The sequence below is a fragment of the Mesocricetus auratus genome, unplaced genomic scaffold (genome assembly GCF_017639785.1).
Source record: "Mesocricetus auratus isolate SY011 unplaced genomic scaffold, BCM_Maur_2.0 Super-Scaffold_15014, whole genome shotgun sequence".
Classification (NCBI taxonomy): domain Eukaryota; kingdom Metazoa; phylum Chordata; class Mammalia; order Rodentia; family Cricetidae; genus Mesocricetus; species Mesocricetus auratus.
This window is the reverse complement of record NW_024429186.1, coordinates 13,303,514-13,325,060: the sequence shown is the minus strand read 5'-3', so window position 1 is coordinate 13,325,060 and position 21,547 is coordinate 13,303,514. Positions and strand designations below refer to the sequence as shown.

The 21,547-nt window shown below is 47.4% G+C and overlaps 1 long non-coding RNA gene across 1 annotated transcript in view; it reads right to left on the bottom strand.

Moving 5' to 3' along the window:
* Nucleotides 1-2,891: 2,891 nt before the first annotated feature.
* Nucleotides 2,892-21,547, bottom strand: part of LOC121139446 — a 29,426-nt gene continuing 10,770 nt past the window's right edge. The window contains exons 3-4 of the long non-coding RNA XR_005876403.1: nucleotides 11,329-11,609; nucleotides 2,892-2,987 (exon numbers count right to left, since the gene is read on the bottom strand). This is a non-coding gene — a long non-coding RNA (uncharacterized LOC121139446). The remainder of the gene's footprint in view (nucleotides 2,988-11,328; nucleotides 11,610-21,547) is intronic.

Sequence of the window (21,547 nt, the reverse complement as noted above, 5' to 3'; positions counted from 1 at the left end):
AATTTGAACGTCGGAAGTTAATTCTGGATGTTTGTGAGTATTGCCCAAGGAACTTGAGACCATTGGCACCAGCCATCAGATTCCCTCACACCGGAATCCTCAGGTTTGTTCAGTGTCCCAAGCTAGGTCCCTGCCAGACACTTTTGGGGGTACCAGGTGAGTCTACAAAGCACCCTGCCATCAGGCTCCCTGCAGAGTGGGTTCAGCAGACACTTCACACCACCCAGAACCATCCCGTTTGCTCCTCATCCCTCCCTTTCCATTGCATGAGTGAGAACATTGAGTTGCCTCCGATGAAGCGGCTTCCTGAGCCCCTCGAAGCCAGGCTTCCCTGTGTCCAAGACGGTACTTTCTGTCTTTAACCCACGGTAGGCTGGCTGCCATTAGAGACTGGAGAAGGTGGAGTTTATTTCTGCCAGGGGCCGAGTTCCCAGACAGGTTGGCTTTGGAGGTCATTTGAAAAGGGGAGGGCCACTGCTGTCTCATTGCTGCCACTAAGTGCAGAAGTAACCTAAGGGAGGCAGGCTCACTTAGGCCTACAGTTTGAGGGGACACCTTGCATCACCGCAGGGAAGGCGCGACAGGAGGAGTCAGTGCGTCCGCGGTCAGGAAGCTGGCGCTCACTTCCTTCTCTCTTTATGCAGTCTGGGACCCATAGTCCACGGAATGGTCCTGACCACGCATAGGGCAGGTCTTCCCGTATCAATTTACTTAATAAAAAAAACCCTCACAGACATGCCCAGAGGTTTGCCTCCTAGGCAACTGTAGAACCTGTCAAGTTGACAGTCAGTATTAACTACCACATGAGGTACCAGAAGAACTACAGAGAACAAGTAAGTGGAGTTTAACTTTGGGGACCAGAAAGTTAGTGGGAGGAACTTTTCATTTTAGGAGGCAGAGGCAGGTGGATCTCTGTGAATTCGAAGCTAGCCTGGTCTACAGAGTGAGTTCCAGGACAGCTGGGGCTACACAGAGAAACCTTGTCATGAAAAATAAAAAACAAAGACAAAAAACAAAATTCTTGTTATATTTGTGTAATTATTGTGTGTGTGCACGCGTGAGTGTGTGTGCCACAGCATACATGTGGAGGGCAGATGACAAGTTGAGGGTTAGATTCTCTTCTACCATGTGGGCACCAGGGCTGGCCCTCCAGACATCTAACTTGGTGGTAAGCGTCCCTTTATCCACTGAGCTCTCACTCTGGCCCCTTCTTTTCTCATTTCGAAAGGATTCCTTTACCCTGCAATAAATGTTTACCAGAGTCGGTGTTAGTTACCTCTCTCTTGCTCTGATCAAACACCATGATCAGGAGCAGCTCAAGAAAGAGTTTATTTTTGCCTGTGGTTCCGGAGGGTAAATCCATCACGGAGAGGATGGCATGTCAGCAGGCCACCAAGTGGAAAGCTGGCTGATTCCGTGTCATCACACGGGGAGCCAGAGGGCGGAACTGGAAGTGGGGTAAGACCACACACTCTCAAAGCCATGCCCCACCCCGCCCCGCCCCAGTGACACACTTCCTCCAGCAAGGCTTGGTTCTAGAGCTGTATCAGTCCCAAATAAACACACAGGAGGCTATATTAATTATGAAGCTGTTGGCCTTGCTTGTTTCTTACTAGCTAGCTCTGACTTAAGTAATTACCCCATAATTGTTAATCTAAGTATGTCTCTTACCGGAGAGGTTTCCGGGCTTCCTACCCCAAAGGCGTTACATCTCGAACTCTCCTCTGTTTCTCCTTCCCAGAATCCTCCTGGACTCCTAGCCCCTCCTATCTAGATTCCCTATTGGCCAGACAGTGCTTTATTGGCATAAGACTTCCCCAACACCAAAGGTTCCACAGCCTTCCCAAACAACGCCACCAACGGGACCACGTGTCCAAATACATGAGCCTGTGGGGACCACGTGTCCAATTGCATGAGCCTGTGGGGACCACGTGTCCAATTGCATGAGCCTGTGGGGACCACGTGTCCAATTGCATGAGCCTGTGGGGACCACGTGTCCAATTGCATGAGCCTGTGGGGACCACGTGTCCAATTGCATGAGCCTGTGGGGCCGTTCTCTTTCATATTCCAAGCACCCATCGTGTACCAGGGGCTGGAGTGAACAAGTGGGACTAGGAGGTTGCTTCTGTAGTCGAGAAGGATGGGGATGTCCTATGAACAAGCAAGATGACTGACTCAGCTCTGGCTGGGGTCAGTCAGTGTGGCAGTGGATGGATGGCAAAGCAGGTAACTGGGGGGGGGGAAGCTTGTAGACCCTTGAGAAAGGCCATGGGGGGGTTCTTTCTGAGTGGAGAGGTTTGGAGCAGCCTGAGGTGGAGTCTCACTCCTGTAGACTCTTCCATCTGAATCTCCATCTCCCATAATTGCCTCATTGAGACTTTAATACATGTCCTTAGCCGAGGTCACACAGGGTGTCTGAGGAGCCACCCCAGGAATATCACAGAATTGTCTTATCCGATGACTACTGGGGATACAGCTTGTTACCCTGCTCAATGCTACTTTATGCAGATGTCCCTGTGACAAATGCATCCTAGGGCACTGGGCCAAGAAAATTGGTTCTCTTGGCATGCATTTGAACCCCAGTTCCAGAGAGTAAGAACACCATGGCTGCTGTCCTTGCCTAAAGACTCTGGCGGGGAGGGAGCTCAGAATGAGGGTGGGTTGTGATTCTGTAGCATTACCTGGAAGACTGTGTCATTGCCCTCCCAGCTTGATCTAAGTGGACCATAGGTGTGTGTGGTGTGTGTGTGTGTGTGTGTGTGTGTGTGTGTGTGTGTGTGTGTGTGTGTGTAATTGTAAGCTATTCTTTTGGAAAAAGAAAGCCAGGGAGGTGAGTGGTTAAATCAGTCAATATGTGGTTTAGACGAAGCGCTAAATAGTTTGTACCTGTATCTCAAATGCCATTTGCCAAACTGTTCTGTGACACACAAAGCCTCGAGGAATGCTCACGGGTGTTCCAAAGGCAGGATACAAATGGTGTGCATCATCTACATCAGAAAAATCACAAATATCTTTCTATCACTAATGATAGCACATGAGCAGTGGGACAGCAGAACAGGGTTATGGGTTCTGAAGCCACAGCCCCCGGGTCCCATTTAACCTGAGAAATGACCTGATCTGCCTGTGTGTACACATGTGCATGCATGTATCCGTGCATGTGCGTGTGTGTTTGTTCATGTACATGTGTGTATGGGTGTATGTGCATATGTGTGTGTTCCTGTGAGTGAGTATGCACAAATGCGTGATGGGAGGATAACCTTGTGTGTCATTCTCAGGGACTGTCCATCTTGTTTTGCTTTTGTTGTTTTGGAGACAGTCTCTCATTGGCCTGGAACTTTCCTAGTAGGCCGGGCTGGCCAACAAGCTCCAGGAATCCCCTGCCACCCCTCCCACGCCCAGCAATACAAGCACACATTGCCATGCCCTGCTTTTTACATGAGAGCTGGGGATTGAACTCAGGTCCTCATGGTTGCAAGGTAGGCACTCTGCTGACTGAGCTATCTTCTCAGCACACTTGCTTGATCTCTTTAGTGGGCTGTAGAAGCTGCCTCTGGTGCTTAGGACAGTGGTGGGGAGAGGGGAGTCCACAGCTTGGAGTAATGCCTCTTCTCATGTCTCTTTGGGAAAGGGTCTCCCAACCTGATGACAGTGATGGGAAGTCACATGACGGATCACCTTCTGTAGGAAGTGTGACAGTCGGCAACAGGCCGTGCATGTCTCCTACCCGCTGCCAAGCTGTGTGCTTCCTGGGTGACAATTGCCCATCTTTGTTACGCCTTTTATCTCGTAATTTTAACATTTATTGGTGCAGTTACTCAATGTTTACTTTTTATTAAGCATATGGATCAAATTTTGATCCCTTCTCACAGCCATTAATTCTTCTACAAGACTTTTTTTTTTTTTTGGCCATCTCCTTTTGTATAAATGATACGGTGTGAGCCTCCGTTGGCACCTTGACAAAACAGTATCATTTAAATAACACATCATGGCCATACAAGTTTGGGAAATGCTTCCTAGGGTTATGGTTTAGTTGCCTGTGACCCCCGTGAGCGGGGCAGCAGGCCGGCAGCACCAGCCGGCCTGCTCCTCTGAAGTAGCAACTCCCTTTGCGTGAGAATAAGATCCTGCAAGCCATGGTGGCATTGTGGTTTGATTTCAGAGCTCAGGAGGAAACAGCCACTGGCTAGAAGCTCTTTGTGAGATGGTTTAGGTGGAGAAGCTGTAAACCCCAGTGTTCTGCTGTTTCCCACACTTCCGCCCAGCTGTCCCGCTGTCCCTGCAGGAGCTGTGTGTGGAAGAGACTACAGAAAGAAGGGGGAGATGAACTTGCATTTCCCCTTTTCTGTCCAACTTCCTCTTTCCCTGTAAGCTTCTCTCTCCATCTCCCCCCTCTCTCTTTCCCTCTCTCTTTCCCCCCCCCTCTCTCTTCCCCCTCCTCTCCCCCCCCCCACTCTCACTCTCGGCTATTACAACACCACAGAGAGAAGCAGGGCTCCACCCTGACTGTTGACAGACCCCAACCGACCAACAGCTATTTTTATGTCTAATCACAGAAACAGGAGGCCCAAATCTCCACACTAGAAGAGAGCCGTGGACATGGCCACCTTATGACCAATAGAGGGAGGAAGAAAATCGACAGGATGGTATTCAAGCCTAGTGAAAACTCAGGGCATTCCCTGTGCATCTGGTAGACCGTGTTACCTGAGCAAGAGTGTGTACAGGAGGTAGTGATCCCATCTCAAAACAGGAGGCCGGAGAGCAAATCTGGGGTCAAACTCTGGCTTCTGTAACAAGGGGTTTCTTCAGGACCTAACCCAGTATCTCCGGAGAGGAGCCCAAATCCTGTCCAAGGCTGGGTTCCATTGATAAAGATTCTAACACCTCCTATCACCACACTGGGTCCAGGCTTCCAGGCTTCAATAATAATAATAATCTTTTCTTGTTTGCTCTATGGTCAGGGTTCTAGACATGGTGCTAGCTCATTGTACACCAAACACATCACACACACACACACACACACACACACACACACACACCTGTGAATTACAAATCCCAGGCTCCTTTGTAGCTAAGGGATGCCACATGACTGAGCTCTGGCCAATGGGATGTGGGGAAAATGATGTGCAGGATGCCCTTCCTACATGGCCATGGAAACCCATCCTGCAATCCAATCCCCCAGACTCTTTTCCTTCCTCCACCTCCAAAGCTGATGAGCTGTAGGGTTGGTTAAATGAATGCACACACCAGAGTGACTTCACCCATGTTGGATGGGGGCATACTGTAGGAAAAGCCAACTGGGATTGGAGAGTTTAGCCTCCAGATGGCTACTCTGACCTCAACAAGCACTTCCCTGCTATTAAGGCAGACGCCTCTGTAGACCAGGGAGCCACATTAGGCTCAGGTCTCTGTAGGAGAGGACAGTAGCATCAGATGGAAAGCCAGGCATGTGGCAGAGAGGAGGTTGTCTTCCTGACTGTGTGTGTGGGGGGGGGGAGGGCTGGGGGACCTGGGGTGTTGAGAGATGGTCTGGTGAAATCCCTAATCACACTTGCTAAAGCACATAAGCTTGACGGGCAGTAGAGCGAGGTGGAGAAACGGGGGTCTCAGCAGAAGACTCTAGATAGAATCAGAGGAACAGAGGCCAAAGTCAAGGTCTATGCTGGGCCCAGGTCAAAGGCGCTCAAGTGGAGAAGGATTCGGGTCAAACCCCTTGGGGGAGCTCCTCGAGGCTGGACCACGATGTGAGATGAAGGTACACTAGCGCACCCTGTTTCCTAAATCAGAAACCCACCGATGTCCTTATGGAGGAAGGGGCTGACCTTCTTTGTCTGCCCACACAATCGTCCAGGTACCTTCTGGGTGCCTTTTCCTGACTGGGGGTGGAGGCGCACCCGGTCCGACGTCTCTATGTTACAGCAGAACTCAACAGAGGGAGGGAAGAGGTGGGAATAGAGGAGAGTCTGGAAGCCTGAGCAGGTGGCTGTGATCACAGGAGCTGCCCAGAATCGGAAGTGAACCCCCTCCTCCTCGGCCAGTCAGAGCGAAGCTGTGCTTTGCTCATTCTATGGGGAATGAATGCCTCTTTGTCCCTCTTCCTCTGGGAAGGACAATGTCAGGGCATGGTCCCTTTATGCTCAGGGGCCAGCAGGCTCTCAGCAGATGTTAAATGCAGTAACATGCACACACTTCAGTAGCTTTGGTGTTCACTGGCAAGGGCCCCACGAATACACACACACACACACACACACACACACACACACACACACACACACACACAGAGCCGTGAGGTCTGGCAGATGCAATTAGCCTCTGGGTCCCTCAGAATTAGATGCAGGTGGCTAATTGTCCATGCCAGGAGGCAACTGTGGGCACAATTAGTCATGTCTCTTTTCCCACTTGGGGCTAATACTGGGGGGTGGTGATGAGGGAGGGAGTCTGAGAAGCCCAATTTCCCCTTAGCCTTGGGCTGTGACAGGTGACTTTTGGTGGGGCTGTTCATCCTGTGGGCTTGGGGGAGGCTGTGGGAGTGGCCAAGGGCAGGAAGGCAGGAGAGGGGGAGGGGGCAGCTGTTTTTGAGAAGTCCCTGCATTCGCCTCCTCACCCTTTCAGCACACTGGAATCTAGATAGTGATGCTGGGCTCCACTTGTCCTCAAAGCCCTATGCCTGCACCGTAGCTCCAAAGCAACTCACTTAGCAGGAGGTGTCTTCATGACATCCGTTCTCATGGGGCAGAGTGGTGGAACCCAAGCCTGCTCACGACCAGGTCCCTAGGTTGCTTTTATGTTCCTTCCTATAGCTTTTTCTTTTTATTTCTCTTTTTAATTTTTATTTTATTTGCATTTATTTATTTATTTTGTTTTCCTGAGACAGGGTCTCACTATGTAGCCCTGGCTGGCCTCAAACTCAGAGATCCACCCACCTCTGCAAACCCACTCAGTTGACAGTGGAATGCAATGGCATCAGGAGCTCCAAGCAAGAACCACATTGCCTAAATAAATAAATAATAAGAAATAAACCCCCTCCATGAGTTGATCAGCCCATACATAGAACCATGAAGATAACATTTACTGCCTTTTACTATGTGTGTGTTCACATGTGTGCAGGTGCACATGTGTGCCGGTGCATGTGGAAGCCTGAGGTTGGCATAAGCGGTCTTTCTCCGTCCCTCTCCACCTTATTCACTGGTGCAGGGCACCTCACTGGACCCTGAGTTCATCGGTATGGTTGGTCTAGCTAGCCGTCTTGCTCTGGGCTTTCACGGTTCTCCACTTGCAAGGGTGGAACTACACGAGGCTGTCATGACCACCCCGCACCTGAACTCCAGTCCTCATTCTTGGGAGGCGAGGACTTTAACCACTTTTCCATCTACCCAGATCACAAGTTACTGTGTGAGGTCATGCAATTTCGAGACTGAGGTGTAGCAATAGCTGACCATGAAAGTCCAGGGATGGAGGGCTGCTTTCAGACATGGCTGGATCTGAGACTCAAATAACATTCTCTGGTTTTGTTTGCTTTCTCATGTGGCACTGTCTTCCATATGTCCATCCCAGTGACCCTATGGGCAAAATGTTACTTTCTTCTCTCTTCCTTTCCTCTTAATTTAGAAAAATTCAGCAAATAATTCTTCTTTTAATTTATTTATTATGTGTACAGCATTCTGCCTGCATGTATGCCTGCAGGCCAGAAGAGGGCACCAGATCTCATTGCATATGGTTGTGAGCCACCATGTGGTTCCTGGGAACTGAACTCGGGGCCTCTGGAAGAGCAGCCCGTGCTCTTAATTGCTGAGCCATCTCTCCAGCCCTCAGCAAATAATTCTTGACAATCAAGTTTGAGACAAGCATATGACAGCGGGGGTGACTGTCATCACTTGATGACTCTATGTGGATGACTTCAAAGCAGAGTAGAGAAGGATGGGTGTGACCTTCCAAACCCAGGCCTTCTCCAGGGGAAGGCAGAAGAGGGTGTGCTCCAAATGGGAGCTGTTCCTCCAGGTCCTAGAGCCATTTTCCTCTGGGTTCTAGAGCCGCATGCTCCCCACTTGTAGAGTTTGGGTCCCCTGAGGCTTCCTGGAAATGGAGATCCTGACTGGAAGGAGTGGGAAGAGCCCCTGGGAGACAAGGCCAGAAGAAGAAGAAGCTGCTTCTCCTGAACCTGCAGTGGATCTGAGACTCTGACTGCCCCGAGGGAGGTCTAGCCTGATTACTTTACCAGTGGTGTATTGGTTTTCTCTGTTGATTATTCTCAAAGGCCCTGAGGATATCTAAAGCCAAAGGAGTTTTACTTTGAGCAGGAACACAGGGCAAAACTCAAAGCAATATTAAAAAGTAAGAAAAACTTGCCGGGCAGCGGTGACACACTTGGGAGGCAAAGGCAGGCAGATCTCTGTGAGTTCAAGGCCAGCCTGGTCTACAAAGCTACAGAGAAACCCTGTCTTGAAAAACCCAAATAAAACAACAACAACAACAATAATAATAATAAAGAGAAACTTGGGCTGGGGACATAGCTCAGTTGGTAGAGTACTCACCTAGCATGTGCAAAACCCTGAGTTTGATCTCCAGCACCACATAAAGCTAGTGGCAAATGCCTATAAGCTCAGCTGTTGAAATGTGAAGGCAGGAGGGTCAGAAGTTTCTAAATAGTGACTTCCAGGCCTGGTTCTGCTACATAGGACACTGTCCCAAAAACAAAAGCAAAATTTAAAAATTTTCAATAGAAACTGAGTACTGAAAGTAAGAAGACCACAACTCTTTCCATGATAAAAGCTACTTAATTCTTAAGCTGGATTCTTAATTTTTCAGATCTGGAGGACAGTAATTGGTAATTCATCCATGTGAGGATGAATCTTTCCATCAACCCATCCATCCATCCATCCATCCAACTATCATCCATCCATTCACATATCCAACCACTATTCATCAACCCATCCATCCATCTATTCATCCATCCATCCATTCATCATCCATCTATACATTCATCTATCCCCCATTCACCTATCTACCATCCATCCATCATTCATTCACCCATCTACCCACCCATCCACTCACCCATGCATCCATGCATTCATGTACCCATGCATCCACCCACCCATCCATCCATCCATCAGTCATCCAGCCATCATTCATCCACCCACCCACTCACACATCCATCATCCTTGTGTCCATTCCATCCAATCCACCTACTCATCCATCTATCCTTCCACGGAGCCATCTACCCATTACTTTATCCACTTAATGAACTACTCAACAGGTCCTGTCCATAACAACATTAGTGAGAGAAAAACACCAATGCCTAAGAAAGGCCTAGAGAAAAATCTTCAGAGCAAGGAAAAGGTTAAAATAAATCAAAATAAAATTGGAGCTGGCTGTGGGGCTTATTCTTAGTGACACATGTAAGCAATAAAGCAGCCATGCTATGTAATGGACCGCTGAGGATTTTTCGCTCTCAGTCAGTCCGAGATGTACCGAATCCAATATCCTATCAGTGATTTGATTTGTTAATAATCAAATTGCAAATACCTTTTCATTTGGCTTCAAAAAGCAAACAGCCATTCGGAATAATTTTTATGGGTCTTGGAATGCAGAATAAACTTAAAATATTGTGTTTGCAAGTCCTACTGGCATGACCGTATTATAATTTATATTGGCCTATTTTGATGTACAGTGGCATAATGAAACTTTAAAAAATATATTCTGCAAAGCTGCATCTAAGCCCAAGCCGGCAGCACAGATTAATGTAAGAACATCATGGGGATTCTTTGCATATTTTGTACAGAAATTCTAGAGAATGACTGTTCACCAAAACTTCAGCATTGTGGAATCTGCGGTCTTTCAGGTTTATCTCTTGTCAGCTCTGTCTGAGTCCTTCTGAGCCCTAGTCTTCTTCCCCCAGCCCCCCAGCCCCCAAACTCCACCATCCCATGTTCTGAACACGTTATGTGTACACATGTCTGTATTCAGTATTCTATTTCCTCGGGCAGTGATACTCTTCCATTCTTTTCTGCTTGGATGGAATCTTTCATTTTCCAGCTTCCAGCTCAAATGCCATCCCTGTTGGGACTTAACTCTGACACTCCTGGATGTCATCACATCCTCTCTTCCACAGAATTTTTTTTCTTTTTTTTGTTTTTTCGAGACAGGGTTTCTCTGTATTGTTTTGGAGGCTGCCCTGGAACTCGCTCTGTAGACCAGGCAGGCTTTGAACTCACAGAGAACCGCCTGCCTCTGCCTCCCAAGTGCTGGGATTAAAGGCGTGTACCACCAACGCCCGGCCAGAATTTTTTTTTCATAGACAGGGTTTCTCTGTGTAGCTTTGTAGACCAGGCTGGCCTTGAACTCACAGAGATCCGCCTGCCTCTGCCTCCCAAGTGCTGGGATTAAAGGAGTGCGCCACCACTGCCTCGGCTTCCTCCACAGAAATTTGAAAGGATCTCTATGATAGCTCTTGTCACAGTGTGCTATTATTTGTTTACACTCACAAGACTGACTTCTTTGACAGCCCAACAAAGATAGGCTCTGTTTCTAAGCCTCAGCACTGTGCCTGCAGATATTAGTGTCCCCCTATAGATATTAGTGTCCCAGTGCCGTGGGTGATGGATGGATGGGTGGACTTGGGTAGTGAGGGAGCGGATGCAGGGAAGGAGGGGTGGGTATGTAGGATATGCTGGGAGGGGAGTAAAAGGAGGATGCGTGGGTTGCCAGTGGTGGGTGGGCAGATGGATGCATGAAAGAATGGAGGGCGGTCTGGAGGAGAGATTGAAAGAACAGATCCTTCTAGAACATGAAAATCTCCCTGGAGCTGGAAGCTTTCAAACACAAGCAATAGAGAGGCCTTGGAACATAGATGGGCTGTTAGATAAGCTAATCTGTTAGCTTTTTCCAGCTATGGAGTCCCTCCTATTACATTCCTGTAGGGTATGCCTCCACACAGATATTGTGTCATAGAGGCTGGCTGCTGTCTGAGCTTTTCTATAAGGGCCAACCAGGAAGAGCCTTGATAAGAAGATAGCATTGAAACAGAATTCTAGGGAAAGAACTTCACAGACACGGGGAAGCGGTGGTGGTAGGGGGTGGCGATGACAATATAACCTGAGGTGAAGGCATGCTTGGACCGTCTAGAAACAGCCAAAGGACCTATGTGGCTGAGGCAGAGGAGTGGCTGAGACTGTCCACCTCATGGCTTCCATGTTTTGTATCTATTTTAGAAGGGTTTGCAGACTCAGCACCACTTAATTAGAGCCTTACTCTTAGGTCTTTGGTTTAATTAGAATCCATTGCACATGCACCATGGTGGATCACAGTTTCCAACTTGGTTGGATTGAGACTCACCTGGTAGACTGGAAACGCACATGTCTGGGTGGATCTATGAGGATGTTTTGATTGGTTCAATCCTCCGATGACACCAAATCTGAGGCAGTACTGTGAGAGGCAGAGTGGAGATGGAGGACATTGGTCACTTTGGGCATGTAGTTAGCAACTGGCTCTAACCCCGCTCCTTTTCCGTCACCGTCTGTTCTGCTTTCTCTAGCGCATACTCCCTCCGTGATCAGTTTCTGCCTCACCACACACAGGTCCAGAGTCTATGGAACAATGACTATGGATCGAAATTTCTGAAACCGAGAACGAAAATACGTTGTGTATTCAGGTTTGTCATAGGTATGGAAATAACAAACAAGATATGCAGTAAGGCTGGAAATTATTTCTAATGGAAAAAGAATTGTCCCAAGGATGCTTACTGAGTAGAGTTTGACACCATTTCACTAAGCGTCACCAAATGCAAAATTGCCATTTGTACAAGAGTTGTTACCTGTTTCTTTATGTCTGTTGGTCTATGTTACTTTAACCACCAGTGTTTAAGTATTTAAGTATAGAAACACAAGCCTTTCTGTAGCAGAACACAGCTTCTAAAAACAGTTTAGAAAAAACATGACACACTCATGTCCCATGGTATCTATTTCTATGTTTGCCCATTTGTTTGTTACAGTTGTTTGGCTTCTGGTGAATGTAACTTTTTTTTGTATTTTCTAATTGGTCATTGTATGTATAGGAACACTGTGTGTGTGTGTGTGTGTGTGTGTGTGTGTGTGTGTGTGAGCATATATATGTGTGTGTTGTGTTTATGTGTGTATGTATGTGTGGTGTATGTATATGTATGTGCTTGTGAGTGTGTGTGTGTGGTGAAGGCAGCCAACCATGAGCTGAAACCTCAGACACTATGAGCAACGATGTCTCTTTCCCCCGTTATGGTTTCCTCTGGTGCTAACCACAGTGATGGAGCACTTCCAACATGGACTGTCACATCTGACCAACGACGAGGTCTTGTAGCCCCTGCCTTCACTGGAGGCACTGCTCATGACTCCATGTAGGAAACGGATCAGTAGCCGCTTCTGGCCACAATTATATTGGCAAAGAGTTACGCATAGACTACACAGGATGACTAGACTCCAAAACATACTGGCCTGAAAGCAAATTTCCATCTGTGTAAGAATTCACACTGACAGCCCCCTAAACAACAGGGCTGACTCTGCAGTTGAAAGTCTACAGCCAACAGTTTCCCCTGGAAACAATATCAAGACTCCCGGAGGTGTCAGTGTTGCTCACAGCCCATTGGCTGGAACTTAATTACCTGATTGCCTCCAAATACAAAGAAGGCTTGGAGAAGTTTGTTTCTAATCCAATGGTCAGAGACCTAGCTAACATTGGGCTTGGGAGCGGGTGTAAGGGGAGTGGGTGGGAGGATAGGCCCAGTTATTAAAAGAACAAAGGGGAGAGTAAGAAAACTACAGCAAGCTGTCACACACAATAATATCAATGTAATTTCCTTCCATTTCTGATTAACAAGCAGTGTCACTCCTGGGGCCTTTAGGGGGTGGACTCTAGCTGGAGGAAGTGGGTGCCTGAGGGTGGTCCTGGAGGATTCAGTTCTCTCCACACCTCCCCTCTGCTTCCTGGTCCAATCAGATGCACGCAAACTCAGGCAGGTAGGGGCAAGCCCCTTGTACCACCACGTCTTCCCAGCCAGGGTGGTCTAGGACCATACACCCTTAAATCCTGAGTCAAAATAAATCCTCCCTGTCTTTTTGATTGTTTTGTTTTGGTTTCTCAAGACAGGGTTTCTCTGTATTGTTTTGGAGCCTGTCCTGGAACTCCCTCGGTAGACCAGACTGGCCTCGAACTCACAGAGATCCGCCTGCCTCTGCCTCCCGAGTGCTGGGATTAAAGGCGAGAGCCACCAACACCTGGCCTTCTCCCTGTCTTAAATGACTTCTTGACAGGGATTTGTCCATAACCATGAGAGAAATAGATATCAGAAAAAGTTTGTTGGCTTTTATCCTGGGACTGGGGTTCCATCTTCCTAGACTGTCTTTAGAGGTAACGGCACGATTCCTTTCCTCTTTGCAGATGAAGTGGGCACCTCAGTGGATGAACAATGTTCTGTTTCTGGGTGTAGACTCTACTTCACGCTGCTGGGTTCTCTTAGCAGACCATGGGGCACAGTTTATTTAGGATGTGCATCAACCTGTGTAAGTACTGTTTACCTGCAGGTTTTTCTCTGTTATCTTCTGCATCAGGGTAGCGCTAACCTAAAAGAGTGAGCTGGGGACTGTCTGTCCTTCCCTGAGTTCTGTTACAGTTCCTGCAACTCTTTTTTGGGAGTTTGGTTGGGAGGATTTGTTCTTGAAGCCATCTGGCATGGTGACTGTTTCTAAGGCTATAGCTTTGGCTAGTGTGGCAGAGAGTGCTAATTGTACACTAACAGGTTGTCTTTCTGCAATCAGGGAGCCCTGGGCTTGTAGGTGGATACAAATGCTTGGAATGAGACATTTGTCCTAACTCACTTCTCTCATGGCGCCATGTGGCTGCGTTTCCAAGTTCAAACTGTGAGAGATTCCAGGACGTGGATTGCAGAGACCAGTGATGTGTGGGCACCACTCTGGCATGGGCCTGGAAATGTGGGCGCATTCTTCTCCCCTCAGTCTGATGCTTCCTGGAAGGGGGCCTGGTGGGGAGGTAGCTGGAAGCAGGTTGGCCTGGCACACCCAGAAAGCAGAGCATGTGCCAGCTCTGGACCGTGGCTCGACTGGGAAACTTTGTCTGGCTTGAGTCACTCCCTCTGTGGTTTGCTACGACCAGAGTCTATGCGTAATGAAGTCATAAGCTACTCTTTCATAATGCCTGTAACCTTCAGCTGGAGACCATGTGCCTCTTTTTACGTGATATGTCTTTGCAGAAAGTTCTCATCTCATCTTGAGTTTAAATGTATCGATGTATAGTTACAATGTTTCTTTAGTCTAAAAATTGGCCCTGGCTCTAGTTTCATCACATTCACTCTCCTTCCTTCTCAATAGGATCTCATATGGCAAAGGCTGTCCTTGAATTTGCTACATAGACAAGAATGACCTTGCATTGAAGTCCTCCTGCCTCTCCCTCCTAAGTGTTTACAGGCAAACACACTATTGCAGTTAATGTGGGACAACCCAGTGCTTCCTCTATGCTAAGCAAGCCCTCTACAATCTGAGATACATCCCCAGCCCTTCTTTTTCATTTCCTTCATGTCTGTTTCCTCCCCAGTGCCCTCCCTCACCCCCTTCTCCCTCTGGCCCTCCCTCATCAGTACCTAGATTTCTCACCTTTTTAAAAAAAATTTTTTTTTGGTTTTACGAGACAGGGTTTCTCTGTATTGTTTTGGAGGCTGTCGGTCCAGCCCAGCCTTGAACTCACAGAGATCCGCCTGCCTCTGCCTCCCGAGTGCTGGGATTAAAGGTGTAGGCCACCAACGCCCGGCTTACCTTTTTAAATTTTTTTTAAAAAATGCATTGATTTTTATTTTATGTATGTGTCTTGTCTACATGTACATCTGTGCAGAACCTAAAGAGGCCAGGAGAGGGCATCAGATCCCCTGGGACTGGAGTTACAGATGGTTGTTAGCAGTCATGTGGGTGTTAGGAATTGAACCTGGATACCCTGCAATAGCAACCAGTGGTCTTAATCACTGAGCCATCTCCCTAGCCTTTTCTTGTGTTTTATTGCAAGCATGCTTGCTAGTTAAACTGGAGCAGTCACACTTTTCTGGTTCCTCTGCTTGGGATGTTCTTCCCAGGTTCCTGCATGGCTCTATCCTCTATGGGAAATGCTGGATGGCAAACTAACTTAACCTGGAGCTCTGGGTGTGCTTTATGTAACACACACACACACACACACACACATGCACGCACGCACGCACGCACGCATGCATACGCGCTCCTCACTGTCATCAGATGTATGTAGATTTTACTTGCCTGTGTTTGTTCTGTTTTTTATATCTCCTCTCTACTTCCTCCTCTAATGTCTATGAGGGCAGAACCGCATCTGAGACAGCTAGAGTATACATTCCAGAATTCTTCCATGAACTGATGAAGCATGCATTCCAAAAGGGTGACTGCTTTCTGAGGCCCAGGCTTCCCTTTTTATTGGCTGTCACTCATTTTGTTTCCTGCCTTTATCAACTTCTGCTTTTGTTTATTAATCTCTTCTGTCTTTCGGCTTATTGTTCCTCCCACCTCTCCACTCCCCAGAGTTAAATGTTTGGTTTCGTTTCAATCTTTCTTATTTCAACTAGAGGGTTTATGACTACTGATTTTCCTCAGGGTCTTATTTTGCCTGGAAAACGTTGCTCATTATGCAATACCTCCTTTATTGTTCACATCTAAATAGTTTTTAATTTCAGCTTGTTTTTTTTTTTTTTTTTGTCTGTGACCTGTGAGTATTTGGAAGGCATCTGACTATGTCAAGGCAGATAGACTTTATTTCACCGTCTTTAATGTTGCTGTCATTTCCCGCTTTTAATGAGTTGCAGCCAGAAAAGCAGTTTGCATTGTCTCTCTCTTTTTTTTTTTAAAGATATTTCCTAGCATATCCCATGATTGGATTTACAAGCAATCTGTTACAAGCATAAAGGAACCTAAGAAAAGACAACCTCAAAATTTGGAATTCGGGGCACCCGTTTACACTGAGCATGTAAAGTTATGCCGCGTAGGTCTCCCTTCACTTTTCTCTGTCCTTGACCCGTTCATTAAAAAAAAGTATTAAAAAGGACCACTCTTCTAATTTTACCTGAAATATCCTGCTTTACTCCTATTCTTATTAAAATTTTCAAATCATTATTTGCACGTGCAACAATTTCCTGACGGTCACATCTTAGCCAGTAAACGTTGATCTGCGGGAGACGTTTCCTCACTTCCTGTTTCAGTTATGTTTAGGCAGTCACACAGCTTCCTTCTGCTAACGATCTCCCTATCTTCACTCATGCCTCAGGGTCCAGGCCATTCACCCCGCTTTTCAGTTCCTCCACCATGAAAGAGCATACATCTGGATGCGTGAAGACACACTCTCAGTCTCTGAGTGCTAATAAAAGCATTGAATGCGTTCGCATTCGTTTTTCCACTAATCTTGTTAGGAGTTGTCCAGCTGGCCTGCTTTGCTCCCTCTGGCTTTTTGTGACTCTCTCTTGGCTCTGATCTAGAAGTTCTAATTCTTCTTCAGGGGCATTAGCATTTACCCTCTCACAGAACATCACTTAAACCAATCTTCCCATTGTCACCCAGGATGAATAGTCTTATTCTGCACAGATAAGAGCTATTGACAGTTTATATGTACCCAGAGCCTCCCAACAGAGATATCTCTGCCATTTGCACTAGAAGGAGTTCCAAGACTGATCTGTAGACTTGATGGCCTACCACTCCTCAGCTGTGGCGCCTTGTATAGCAGGAGGGAGATCAAGGGAGGAGAGCCTGTGTCCTATGAGGTTTGGACCTTCTGGTTCTTGGATGCATGCCCTGCTTTTACCGGGTAGAGGGGCAAGGAAGCTCCCTGTTACTCCTTTTATAAGGGCATTAATGCCATTCATAAGAGCCCTGCCCTCCTCATCTAATCCCCTCCCAAGGTTCTACATCCAATTGTATTACATCGGGAGTTTCAGCCAGTCCATAGCAAGGGTGTTTCTCTCCCTTTCTCGTCCTTCGAGACAAGGTGTCCTGTAGCCTACGTTGGGCTCAAGCTACTCATGTAACCAAGGATGACCCTGAACACCTGAGCCTGCACATATTTTTCACCGGAGAAATTGTATGACAAATGCAGGAAACAATGGGCTAAATTATAGTGCAGGGTTTTGCACGCTTCCACCTGTGATCCGGTGCCCCGGTTTTGTTAATAATAAATTTTTACTGAGTCCAGTTATGCCCTGTCTTTGCCTCTTGGCTCTGGCCCTTTTTCAGTCAGACAGCTGAGTGGAGTAAGAACAACACTGTATCTTTTAGTGTCATATCCGTGGGTAGGAAAATATTTGAAAAATTATACAGTTGTGTCTTTATTGCACAGGTATAGGGTTTTAAATTTTGGTTGTGAGTCCCTGAACAGTGTATATAATAACTACTGACATGGCTCCAACATTGTGTGAGTTGCTGTGAGTACTAGGTGGGTGGTTTCAAGTTTGTAGGGAGATGTGGGTAGGCGCCGTGCCCCTTTCAATAAGGGCAGGGGATATCCAGAGACACTAGAAAATGGTCCCACTTGGATGCTCTGGGACCTCTGGTCTGTACTGGATATTGTCAGGACCAAGAAGCCCAAGAAGCTTCCTACTTGCCCTTCACACACAAATCATAAAGAATAAAAAGACTAGCTGAGAGACGGCTCAGCGGTTAAGAGCATGTAGTGCTCTTCCAGAGGACCTGAGTTCAGTTCCCAGCCACATCAGGCTCACAACCACATGTAACTCCAGCTCCAGGGATCCAACGCCCTCTTCTGGCCTCCATGGGGGCCTGTAGGCATGTGGTGCACAGATTCACACATAGACACATACACATGCACATAATTTTCAGGTGAAATATACCTCCATTTTTTTAAAGAAAGAAAAAGAAGAAGCTGATGCTAATGTGAGTGTGTGTATGCACATGTGTTTATGTGTATTCCGCCTGCATCTGTGTGGCAGGGGTGTCTTAGCAGATGTGATCAACGCTCTTAAAACAGGAAGCTTATTGCTCTGGATTGGTCAGTGGGCCCTACCAGGCAGGGGAGGTTTGACACACGCTGAAAGGGAAAGCAGTGGAGCTATGGGAGAAAGACAGAGGGATGTAGTCAAAAGCTAAGTAAAAGAGAACTGTGGTAAGTGTGACAGAGCGGTTTCGTCACAGAGCCTTTGTTTCTCCACGGTGGCGCCAACTTCAGAGTTACAGCCTCTAGCACAGTGGGAGGGTGAACTGTGGCTGCTTTGCAATCCAGTTCGTCCTCATTTGCTACAGTGGCCACGGGGGACTAACCCGGGGCTGATGGGAGCAGTCTCAGTAAGGAGCAGGGTGCTTGCCTGCCTGGACTAACCCGGGGCTGATGGGAGCAGTCTCAGTAAGGAGCAGGGTGCTTGCCTGCCTGGACTAACCCGGGCTGATGGGAGCAGTCTCAGTAAGGAGCAGGGTGCTTGCCTGCCTGGACTGTGGAGACTGGCTCTCAGCCAGTGAGCCCAACCACACTTAACACCACTGAACTGTGCATTTAGAAATCTTATGATGGCATGTTTCATGTGTGCATATGTTAATACATAATATGCGCTTAGGTGTGTGCAGGGAAACATGTTTGCACATGTGTAGAGACCAGAGACCCGCCTTGGGCTTCGTTCCTCAGGCACTGTCTGCCTACATGATTTAAGGCAGGGCGTCTCCCAGACCCGGAGCTCTGACAGGCTGGGCTGATTCAGTGAGTTCCACCCATCTGCCTGCCCCTCCTCTCCAGTGCTGGGAGTTCGAGTGTGCGCCAATGCTGAACTTTTTGTGTAGGTTCTGGGGATCTGAACTCAGATCCTCATGTTGTGCAGCAGACTGTACCAACATGATCTCTCCCCATGCCACATAATATTTTTAAATGTTAGCAATTTCTACTTAATGGCCATTTTAGTATAAAGGCATTGGTTAATATTGTGTCTAAAAGCATTTTCTATGAACTAAAAGAAAGGTAAATATTTCTGTGGGCTCTGGAGGGTACCATGGGCCTGGCTCTGTGCTGCCCGTTTGATGTCCTGACTGTGAGCCAGTGGAATTTCTGGTGACCTTTGTGCGGAAGGGAGCAGATAGTCTGCACTATGTGGCTAGTATCTGGCTGCTTCCTCACAGCTGATATCATTCTCCTCCGTCCTAGACTCTCTACTCAGGGTTTTGGTTTTGAGCCAAGAGGTAACACGAATAATAAAAAACCAGAGACTGACATTGGGGTTCAAACTGAAGATCAGAAAAGCAAAGCAGCCAACTATTAGCTCTTACCTCCACCTCGGAGCTAAATGGGTGATCCTGTCTCCACGAATCCTCAGAGTACATTGCAGACTGCACTGCTCTCCACCAGGCCTGACTGCAATCCTCTCAGTTCCTGTCTCCTCCTGTCTTCCATTCCTCTCTCTGTCCAGCTGTATCACTCCTGTCTGCACTTCCCTCGTGCTGGGATTAAAGGTGTGAGATTCCTTTGTGGGAGCTGGTTCTCTTTAGACTGGATCAGTTTCATGTAGCTCAGTGTGGCCTTGAATCAACAAGTGATTCAACTGTCTCTGTCTGCCAAATCCTGGGATTAAAGGTGTGTACCACCACCTCTATGGCTTGTGGCTGGCCTTGAAGGCTTGTGGCTGGCTTTGCATTCTGAACCCCCCAGGCAAGCTTTATTAAATCATAAATAATATGTCACCACACCAATCCCCTTCATGGTCAAGCCTGCCCAACATTACAATCTTCACTAGATTCTAAAAGGCTAAAAGGAGGATTGGGGGGAGACATCTCACAGCTGACTTCCTCTGTCCTTTCCACGTTAAACCTACTAAGTAGGGGGTGGGGGAGGTCCACAGAAAGGACTCTGTCTGCAAAAGAGACAAGCTGTTTGAGCATTTGTCTGGGGCCCTGACTCTTTCAATGAGGCTTTCATCAGAACTCTACCTAGGAAGAAAGAGAGCAAAAGGTGAGGTTTGGGGGTACTGGTGGGGGTGGGGTTAGGGGTAGAGGTGGGGGTGGAGTCATGGACGCACCGCCTGGAGAAGTTGAAAGTCCAAATTGTACAGTTTCTCGCTGGCATGCTTCCTTGTGAGACTAGTGGGTGTGTATCAAATGGATCTACAGCAAGGCACTAACAAATAAAACGAGGTAAATTAACATGAAAGAGCCATTCACAATAGGCCCCTTATCACAGTACCATGGAGTACAAAGGCCCTGGGTTATGGCTTTCATTCTGGGTTTGTGGCACCCTAAGAATAACCTGAGACTTGCATAATTGAAAATGCCTCATTATGGTTCCACGTGTGGGGTTGGTCCCCTGCCTCCCATGAGTAGCATTCCAGACAGTCTCTCTCCCCATCTCCAAGCTTGGGGGACACCTGGCCCCTCCCGTCTGTCTTCCCAAACAAAAGCTATAGTGGATCTGTCAGGTCCCATTTGGAAACACAGTATCAATCTTACCTTATCCTAGTATTGATGGGTTGTAGGTATTCTACTATAATTATGTCAAAAATGAAATATTTCAATGTGATTGGCAGGCCGATTACAATAATGCATGTCATTAGACCCAGAGCTTTGCTTGTGCAACTAGAGAGAATGCCAGTGGCAATTAGCTGTGTTTCCTTTAAAATTTGCCAAGATTTCACTTAGTTTCCATTGTGTCAGTGTAAAACACCCTACAGAGGCACCTGGTGGTAGGCATCTGTAGGATTCTCCTGTGGACAAGCCCAAAGCATTGGAGGGACAGAGAAATCTTCAATTGACAGGTGGACTTTACTGGTCTGAGCCGTGTGTATGTGTGCATATGTGTGTGTGTGTGTGTCTGTGTGTGTGTAAGAGAGAGAGAGGAGAGAGGATGGTTGTGTATACAGGTGTGTGTGTGTGTCTATCAGGGGTGGGTCTCACTCCTGTCTGTCTTTTTCATTATCTCATTTCTCTGCATCTTCATTAAACATATTTAGGTGAAGAGATTTATTGGGTCTACTTGGGTCAAATGCCCAATCGGCTGTCATTGCACATGATGGAACCCCTGTCATTCCAGCCCTGGTCCTTGGCATTGTTTGCAGATGTTCAGACTTGTTGAGTAGATTATACCCAGATGCAAGGAAGCAGGTGTGCATGTGGAGGGGTCACAGTTGCCTACAAAAATTGTCTAAGTGCTGAAATCCATCTTCGGGACCCATGACACCAGAAATGGGCTGAGCTGGGTCTACTACTGCTCACATTTACATTTCATGACCAAAGCATTCTGTTGCAGAAACAAGAAGAGTAACTAATATACAATACGAGTAAGCACAGTCACATTCCAAAGCACTGCTGGTAAGGACTCAAGCAGGGGCTTGAGATGTAGGAGGAACATGACCTGGTAGTTTCTGCCTATGAATACTGGAATAGTTTCTCTGGAGGAACAGGTATGCATTGGTTTCCTAGGCCTGGGATACTCCAGCAAGGAACACCTGTACTCTCATGGGTCTTGAGGCTGAAGGTCTGAGATCAGGGTGTATGTCAGGGCAAGCTCTCTTTGAAGGTTAGGGAAGGATGTCTTCCAGGTC